We start from the raw sequence: 10,144 nt of genomic DNA, 5'->3' as shown, positions 1-10,144 counted from the left end.
GTACTCCCTGGTTCCTGGGTACTTTTCCTGAAGCAGGAACCACCAGGACCACAAAGGCCATCTCTCTAGTTTGGCCACTAGAGAGATGGGCTGTAGGAACAACTAGGTGTCTATAAGGAACAAAACGCTTTCCATCGGTGTGGCAACTCCAAGAACCTGGGGACATTTCCTGGGTATACTAGAAGAAATGAAATGTGTAATGGGATTTTAAAACAAAAATATGATCACGTCTGTCCCTTGCTTCAAAGGATCCTCATTACCTTTAAAAATAAAAATAAAAAATCTTTATCATCTGTAACAAAATCCTTCAGGATCTGGCACCTGTCTATTTATTCATTCCCGTCTCTCACAACTCCTTTTCACTGGCATTCTTTACATTTGGAAATATGCCAAGTCTGTTTCTTCCTCAAGCCCTTTGCACTTGTAAATGTATATTTCTTGCTGAACCACTTGAAAGTAAATTGCAGCATCATAGATTATTTGATATTTCAGCATTTCTCTCCTAAAAACAGAGACATTCTCCTTCATTATCATAATACCATTACCATACCCAAGGAATTTAACGTGAGAACAATATCTAAACTGTACATAAATGTCTGGAAAAAAGAAGTCCCTTATAGCTGGGGGTTTTCCTGACTCTAGGATCCCATTAAAGCTTACACATTGTATTAAATTGTAATGACTCTGTAGTTTCCTATAACCTGGAACAGTCTCACCACCTCCACCCTCACTCACACACATACCTACTTTTATCTTTCATGCCATTGACATTTTAGAGCGTCCAGGCCAGTTGCTTATTGAATGTCCCTGATTCTGGATTTGTCTGATTGTTTCCTCATTATTAGAATCAAGTTATGGTTTAAAATGAAAAATTGTTAATGCAGCTTGACAGCCCCTCACGCGGTGGGTGCTGAGTGATGACTGAGCTGGGAACCCAGCAGATGTGCACCAACCGTGGCCCAGCCTGGCCTCCAGGTGTCTCCTGGGCTCCATGGCCCTGATGCTGCTCAAGTGTGAAGACCATTTTAGGCTGGAACCATAGTGAAGAATTTTCTGGACCAGCAAGTGCTTTGGAGCTCCTGGAACCAAGTGCTTGTTGCCTTTTGACAGTGATACCTAAACCCCTGGGGCAAACATGCCTTGATGGAAGACACAGAAACTAAGAAGTAACTCTATTCAGAAGCCTGTGTCCCAGGGACCCTTGACCAAGAGCAAGAAGATGCCCCAGTAGGCAAAGGGACTACGTCCTGCTAGTGTTGGAACTGGAAGCATATCCCTACGAATTCCATTGGGGGACCACAGGACCAGACCTATCACATACTTATAATACCAGCCACACACAGTGGTGTGGGGAGGAATGATTCTTTGTTTTGTGGTCCCTGAGAACAGAGGCTGGGTGCAAGTCCACTGAGATGCCCCGAGACTCCTCTGCTAGTGTCGCCAAAGACAAAAAAGAGCAAACGAACAAACAAAAAAACCAGGAATTTGGATTGGCCTAATAATTCAAAACTAAAGTGGCCAACTGAAGACTTCTACTTCTGGCCGTGTTTACTCTCCTGCCTAGTGGCAAAGATGACAACATGGAGGAAACAATGGTCTTTAAGACCTTCATCTGGCAATGAAGGTCGTCGTCCATGAGACGAAGGAAATGGCGGGGCGAGCCCATCCATTGCCTCAGCTCACTATCTTGAGAGTTTCCACTGCAAAGGGAGGAAGAACGGGCAAAACTGGGCAGACTCCCTGAGTTGAGGAGACAGAGCTGAGAGACCAAGTAGACTGAGTCAGATAGAAAACAAGACAGAGCCCCTGAGAGGAGAGAGCTGCGCAGACACAGAACTCCAGAGATCTGCGGAGAGTCTCCCCAGGGCCCCAGCAGCGTATCATGGTGCATGTGTGTGAGGGAAGCACATGAGGCTGGGGAGAGGACCCGTCAAAAAGAGTAGGAAGAACAGTGGCTGGGCTCACACAAAGCTGAGAATGGGGCCTGTTCCCACTGGCCAGACTGGAAAAATTCCTAATTCACAAGGCACTGGGTAGGACTCTCAGGAAGGTATCATCTCAGCTGTGGAGGATAATTACCCCTAGACCAGGCACATCTATGGACCTGCCTCACAAAGCATAACAGCTAGATCTGAAAGGACCTAACCATCACCCAAGAACTTCACTGCACCCTGGAATAAAGCAAAGAAAACTCACAAATATACAAAAATATTCAGTCTCCAAAAAAGAAAATTCATAATGTCTGGCATCTAATCAGAGATTATCAGGCATACAAAAAAAAAGCAGGAAAACAAGACTCATAATGAAGAAAATAATCAACCTATTGGAATCAACCCAGAATTGATACAGACATTAGAATTAGCAGAGGACATTAAAATAGACTTTATAACTATATTCCATATGTTCAAAAAGTAAAGTAGATGCATGAAAGATTTTTCTAAAAGACCCAAATGAAACTTCTACAGATGAAAACTATGAAGTCTAAGATTTAGAAAAACAAACAAACAAAAACACAGTGTGGGATTAACAGCAGTTTAGACATCGAATAAAAAAAGATTAATAAACTTGAAGGCATAACAATAGAAACTATCCCAAATAAAATACAAAGAGAAAAAAAGAATTCGAGAAATGAAAAGAGCATCAGTGAGCTGTTGGGCAATTTTAAGCAACCAGTTGGATTTCCTGACGAGAGAGGGGACAGAAAAAGTTTTGAAGAAAAATAGCTGGGAACTTTTCAAACCGAAACAAAACTATAACCCACAGATTCAAGAAGTTCAACAAAACCCAAGCACAAGAAACATGAAGAAAACTACACCAAAGCACATCGTAGTCAAATTGCTCAAATTAACGGGGTCAATATTATCAAGGATTTTAAATACATCTTAGCCAAGCTAGAAGATGATAACCCTTCCAAGACGCTTGTCAGGCTGGCCCAGGAAGCCTTAGGGAGAAGTGGAAGAGATGATACTAGCGTCTATGGAGATGCCAGCCAGGCCGCCACCACATAGCAAGGGCAGTCAGTAGTCTGTGTAGTCAGCCCGGCCCCTGATATGGCCCGGTCCCTTACCACTACTGCCACAGCACATCAGACGCGCTGACATGACCCCCACCCCCACTCCCAGCCCTGTGCTCCAGCCGTACTTCGTCATGAAAAGCCACCTTTCAGTTCTATGTACTATTTAGGGGATGTCCTATTTTGTATCCAGAGCACATCACACATTATTACATGGCCTCATACCGTCCAAAACAACCTCTCTGAGCTGGACCTGCTTCACCGCCTTGAATAGATGGGGGAATGGGGAAAAGAGAGCCACATGGTTTGCCCAGGATAACAGACAACAGGTGACAGAGTAGGGGTTCGAATCCAGCCTGACTCTGAAATAAATCACATTCCTGGCAAAGATAGTCAGTGAAGCTGTCGACTGTAAGCTCCACGAGGTCAAGAATCTTCATCTGTTTCCCCCTCTGTTGTATCCCAAGTGCTCAGAATAATGTAATCCATTCAAATAAATATCCGCTGCCGGAGTAAGCAGCTCTGAAGTCAGATAACTTTAGTGCAGATCTCGGCTTCATACTTCCTAGCTTTATGACTGCAGAGCAAGTCACATTAGCCTAATGGGGTTCATAATCAACAGTATATACCTCAGAGAGTTTAACAACTGACTGTGGAAACTCAGAAAAATGACTAACAGTGTCTATCACAATAAACATTCAATAAATGTTTAAGAAATTAAAGTAAGTAAATAAAGGAACCTGGTAAAGGCTCTCTGGCCACCTATCTTGGCTTCATTCTTGTGAAAGAATTTTTGTCCTTCACAGTTCTTTATTTTTCTAAAATCAAGGTACATGGGCTCTATCATTTCTGTTAGGCCACCGAAAGGGACGTTGACTGTGGGAAAGAAGGGAGCCGGGAAGGGGTGCAGACACCCTTAGAAGCTCCTCCCACCACCCAAAATGAGGCAGTTTGGGAGAATGGCAAAGAGCAGTGAATGAGAAGAGGGAGGCAGACAGTGAGTACAGATGGACTTTGAGGTCCTCTATCTACGGCCAAGGTCAGGACAGACCAGCTGCCTCACTGAACACAGGATCTCCTGGCTTTGGAGATCCTGGTGATGGAGACTGGAGAGTGGGCCTCTGCTCTGGGGTACCAAGCACTTCAAAGGCCTCTCTGTTCCCCATAACCCCTCACTTCCAGCAGCTCAGTGAAGGTAGGGGTCTGGGTTGCCACCCAAGGGAGAAAGAGTCCAAAAGGGAGCTCCCATTTTTGAGCAAGGGGAATGTGTTAATCCAAGTAGTCAAAGAAATAGACACCAAGGCAGAATGAAACATGCAACAAATTTATTAGGGGAAATGCCTGGGAGAGAGCGGGGATCTGGAGGGACTGGAAGAGGCTGGGGAGTCATCCCACTGCCATGCAAGTCTGACCCCCAGAGAAGGAGAGAGAAGGGGAGGTCAGACGGAAGTGTCCCAGGCTGCTGGTCATCTAAGCAGTGTTCAGCAAGGTCCATGGGGAGTCCTGGAACCAGTGAACCATCAAATGAGTTTCAAATCACCTAGGCATCCTTTGGTATCCTGCCTTAGTATCCTCACCTGGAAGCAGCTGTGGCCTCGGCACCAAGGAAGTGATGGAGTTCAGAGTGAGCAGCTGAGGACCTCCATCAATTACACTGCCTGGAGTCGGAGGTCCGACTGTGAATTTCCATGGTTGCCACAGGGAAGGTCTAGCAAAGAGTAGAGGTTAAGGACAGGAAGTGAGTAAAAGAGATCTTGCAGAAACCCTGAAAGGTCTGAAATCTCTCCAAAGATCTCTATGAGCTTCTCACCAAGCTGGTGGTTCAAATCTTTCTGCCAAATCAGAATACCTTCTCTTGGAGGTCTCCTTGTTTCAGATTCATGCTGCACACAACAAAAATGAGAAAGAGAAAGAAGAAAGATGACCATTACAGAAAGGACCTACGGGTCACTTCATTCTCGCCCTCTGCCTGTGGGACCCCCTTCGGGCCAGGGCCAGCAGACTTTTGCTATGTTTGGGGGGCTGGGTATGACACACCTCTCCAGGTGTTGGGATGATAACCACCCCCCCACCAAGAGACCACAAGCACTTGACGATGGAGTTCATGTCTCCCCATCAGACTATTCCCACCCATCCCACAACTGGGGCTCTGCACTCTGGACAGGTAGAAGGACTGACCATTCAAGAAAACCTACAAAAGACCCTGTTCTTCAAATTTACCCTTAGCTGCTGCCAGATCCTTCTTGAGCTCAGCAGTATCTCCCTTCTCACAGTCTTCCCCTCTCAGCATTCTTTCACACTCCTGCCTTCCTCTTCTTCCATGTCCCCAGCTGAACCCAGAGCTAGAATGACAGCTGCTAAGATGCTTAAGGACAAAGCCCAAATCTTCCCCAGTGAAATTCCTAGAGCTGCGGGGCAAAGACAACTGCCAAAGGAGTAGAGAAAGGAAAGTTGTGTCCAGTAGGCACTCCAGGGGAGGACCAGGCCTTAGTGGCACTTTGAAGAAGGGGAGAGGAGAAAACCTGGCCAGACTTTTCCTCCTGAGTGTGGTCACTTCCTGTTCCTCTTGGACTGGCCTGCTCTGAGATGTCTTCATCCTAGTTCCCATCCTAAGATTACTGGAGGAACCAGCAGGACTATTTGCCTGGGGCTCTGTGCACCTTGAAAGGACTGGGCGGGGTTGTCCGCAGGACTAGGAGGTAAGGCACTCTCCACAGTACACGGCAACCATGGCCTTCTGGATCAGCTCCGTCAGACAGGCACAGCCCCACTGTACATCCCCAGTCAGCAGCACCAGGGCAATGCTGTAAAATGTGGCATCTTCACTGGGCTGGACGTCACCAGAGTCTTCCAGCCCCACTCACCTAGCACCCAGTCCTTTCAGTGAAGCAGGATAGAGCAGGGGCAAAGTCAAACGGCTGGGCAAGACAGCTGGTGCTGTCTTCTGGAGCACGATGGCAGGACACAGTCACCTCAGGAGGCACTGGAGGCAGAGAACAGAGGACAAGAGAGAGAGTTTCTGACCCTAACTCCCTTGGGTCCTCCATGCCCCTCTCCTCCTCACTCATAACTCCCCTGCACCAGTCCCCAGAAGCCAGGCCAGGAGACCATACCTGTAGGGGCTCTAGCTTCACTGTTATTGCCAGGTCTCCACGCCCATTACCCTTGGAGAAGACTTAGATCAGTTTCTAAAACCTAAATGGGACCATGTCTCTCCCCTGCATAAAATGCTTCCATAGCTTTCCATCCACCGTGGGGAAAGTCAAGAGCCCCAGATGACCTGGCAGCCGACGGCTGCTTCTCAGCAGCTCTGAACCCAGCACTGTGTTAGTGCAGTCGGAGGTGATGAACACTTTCATCAAAACCATCAACAAATGCTTATTTTATGCTCTTCATGCTCCATTTTAACAGTCAGGGCACTTGTAATGCATTTTGGAAATAAGTGGAACAGATCTTGTTGACAGATGTCAGAGAGGCGAGACAGGGCAGTGGTTAAGACCTAGGCTCTGGAGCCAGACTTCCTGAGTTAGAATCTTGGGTTCTCCATGATGTGTGGCCTTGGACAAGTTACCTAACCACCCTGTACCTCAGTTCCCTTACATATAAAAGGGAGGCTAAGATAGTGTCTAGCTTACAAAATTGTTGTGAGGGTTAATAAGTTAATACATGCTTTGAGTTCTTAGAATATCTGGGACTTGGTAAGCGAGTATTGAGTATTAATAAATAACTGAGGCACACTCACTTGGCTTCCCAAGCTGCATTTGATTGCATGCAATCCTTAACTTGTCCCTAACCTGTGATCAACGGCCTCTCCCAGAGGAACACCGTCCCTACCCCCACCACTCTTTTTGTCATATGCTGGAAAGGAACACTTTAGTATTGCTTTTGTAGGACATAGACATCCACGAGCTTGATTTCCCCCTCCCTAATTAATTCACAACCTGGCTCACATTACTGTTCATCCACTTCTTGTATTGCTTTCAAACCTCTAGTCATTAAACAAAAATCAAGTTCACTTCTCAGTAATCAATAGGAAGAGTGCAGAACCCATTCCTGAATGCCCTGCCACTGCTGCTCCCTTTGTGTTGTCATGACACCCATGTTTTCTCCTTCGGTGACCCATAGATGGCACCATTACCCTTGGCTGAACACAGAAGGACAATCTGCTGTTTAAAGTAATGTTTCTACTGTGTGTGAATCTGGTCCTCCACGAAATATCATTGGGCTGGACAATAGTTATAATGGAATCCTGGCCTTCCAGGGACTCTAGACCCCCTCAGTAAATGGAGCCAGTAATCCTAGCAATCCCATTGCTATCCCTCACTCCCCAGGCCAGGGCTCATGAGACTTCAATAAATATATAAAGTTGTCAGATTCTTTGAATAGAGGGAGACAGATGATGGCTTCATGGAAGGCAGACAACTGCAAGCCTTGTCCCCAAGGAGCTGACACAAATGATCAGTCTCGGTCTTTGGGACTTAGTCAGACTGCAGGTGGCCTGTCTCCCACCAGCTGGTGACTATTAAGTACACCAAGCCCTGAAAAGTTCAGTCCTGAGAGTCTAGAAATCTCTAGAAATGCCAGGGTTGCCAGTTATGAGGAGACCCCGGAAACAAGGGTCAGGTGGCTTCACATGTCCCCCTCCACCACAGCTATTCTTTTCATAGTCATGCTGAAATGACTCTTTTGTTTCTGTTATAGTCTGACTGTTTATGTCCCCCCCCCGCCCCGCCCCATTTATATATTGAAATCCTAGCCCCCAATGTGATGGTTTAGGAAGTGGGCTTTGGGGAGGTGATTAGGTCATGAGGGTAAAGTCCTCATGAATTAGATCAGTAAGAAGAAGCACGAGAGGGATGGTTTCCCTCTCCTCCGTGTGAGGACACAATGAAAAGATGACTCTCTATAAACCAGGAAGAGGGCCTTCACCAGACCCCGATCGTGCTGGCACTCTGGTCTCAGACTTCCAGCCTCCAAAACTGCGAGAAATAAATGCTTGATGCTTAAGCCACCCAGTCTGTGGTATTCTATAATAACAGCCCAAACTAAGACAGTTTCAAAATTCAGCAGGCACTTTCCTCCTTTGTCTTTTTTTTCTTCTTTTTTTGACCTCTTTGCAGCATCCCTTCCCACACCCACCACCTTGAAATTCCCTCTGCCCTTGGATTTCGTGGCCCCTTGTGCTCCTGGTTTTCTCCTATCTCCCTGGCTGCTCCTACTCAGAAACCTTTATGAGTTCCTCTATTTCCACCTTCCCCTTGTGTTGGTCTTCCTAGCAGGTCATCTAGACCCTCTTTCCTGCTCTCCACACACTCTCCCTGGGTGATCTCCTTCTTTCCTCCTCTCTCCCCTATTCCATTGAAATCTAAATCAGTCAATCAGAATGGGGAATCCAGCTGCCACAATCCTCCTCACTTGCTTGTCACACAGACACTTCAAAGGCGGTATATGTCCAAACCTGAAGCAAACCTCAACATCTGTCCTCCACAGTTTCTATCCCCACCCTGGCCACCAAGTCTGCCCCTGGCCCTAAGTCCAAAGTTACCTAAGCCAGAAACTTGAGCATCACCCTTGACTCCTGTACTAGATACCTAGGGCTGGTGGAACGAAGTACCACAAACCAGATGGCTTAAAACAGCAGAAATGTTTTCTCTCACAGTTCTAGAGGCCAAAGGTCTGAACTCAAGGTGTTGGCAGGACCACTCCCTCCAAAGGATACAGGGGAGGCTCCCTTCTTACCTCTTCCAGCTTCTTGTGGCTCCAGGTGTTCCTTGGCTTGTGGCGGCATAACTTCAATCTCTGCCCCTGTCTTCTCATGGCCTTCTTCTCTGTGTCTCTGTGTGTTGTTTCCTCTTATACATACTCTCACTGGACTTAGGGCCCACCCTACGTCCAGAATATTCTCATCTTGATAGTCACCTTAATTACACCTGCAAAAACCTATTTCCAAAGAAAGTCCCATTCTGAGGTACTGGGTGGATGTGTATTTGGAAGGGATATAATTCAATTCACTACAAGTCCTCCACTTCCCCCCACAATCTACCTTAACCAGTTCTACCTGCTTAACACATTGGATCCCATCACACCTCTCCATCAGCACAATCAGGCCACCATTACCTGGGTCACGGCACCTAAGCACCCATTCCCCACATACCACACACACACACACACATACATACATACATACCACACACACCATACACTGTCATACACACACACACACACACACACACAGTCCTTGGGAGAAAACTCAAACTCTTTAGTCAGGACACCAGCCCCTTTGTAAATTGTTCCCACCTTCCACTCTAGCTTAACCTCTAACAACTCCCACCTACTCTGTATCTCCCCTTCTTAACTGGACCAGAAGTACTCATGTTGCCCATGTCCTAGGTCTCTGGGGATGCTGTTCCCTCTGCCAGAAATGCCTCTTACCCCTTTCCAGCCTAACCTCACTGCCGCCCTTCACCACCTCATTGGTTAGACATGGCTTCCTCTGCTCAGATATCCCTGACCCCCAAATGAGGGCAGATTCCCCATGAGGCCTCACACTTAGAGCCTGGTTATTTTTATAAAATGCACTTTTCTTTTTATTTCTTTGGTCTTTTTTTTTTTTTTTTTGGTCTTTTTGTTATTGTTGTTGTTCTCCTTCAATCTTTAGTAAAATTCTTCTGTGACAATTCCAGCTACCTTTAGATGCAGTTAGAGGAATTGAGAGAATTTGGGTTTGTCTACCAAATGTCGAGAAGCCCCACTCCCATGCCCAGCAATCTCCGATGAGCTCCCAGCCTTCCGGCAACCTGGTCTTTCTCTCCAAGCAAGAGACTGGGAGAGACTTCTCTGGAGAATTTGACCAACTCGGGACAAATATCTTCAAGGCAATAAAACTGATAGATTTTTCTGAAGGCATTAAGGGGTGTTTTAGAGAGTTGGCAGAGTTCGAGGTTGAATTATATCTAAGTACATGAAAAACTAAACAAACAAGAAAGAGAAAACAATCATTAATTCAAAAAATACTGCAGGAAAGGAAAATATACTTTCTGACTCAGCTGTGAACAATATTTACAAATTCATACTAATACAAAAACTGAATTGATGTGCCAAATGTTATTTATTGCCTTTCAGCATCTATTC

The sequence above is a fragment of the Pteropus alecto genome, unplaced genomic scaffold, assembly GCF_000325575.1.
Source record: "Pteropus alecto unplaced genomic scaffold, ASM32557v1 scaffold131, whole genome shotgun sequence".
In the NCBI taxonomy this organism is placed as follows: Eukaryota; Metazoa; Chordata; class Mammalia; order Chiroptera; family Pteropodidae; genus Pteropus; species Pteropus alecto.
Note: the sequence above shows the minus strand (reverse complement) of the source record.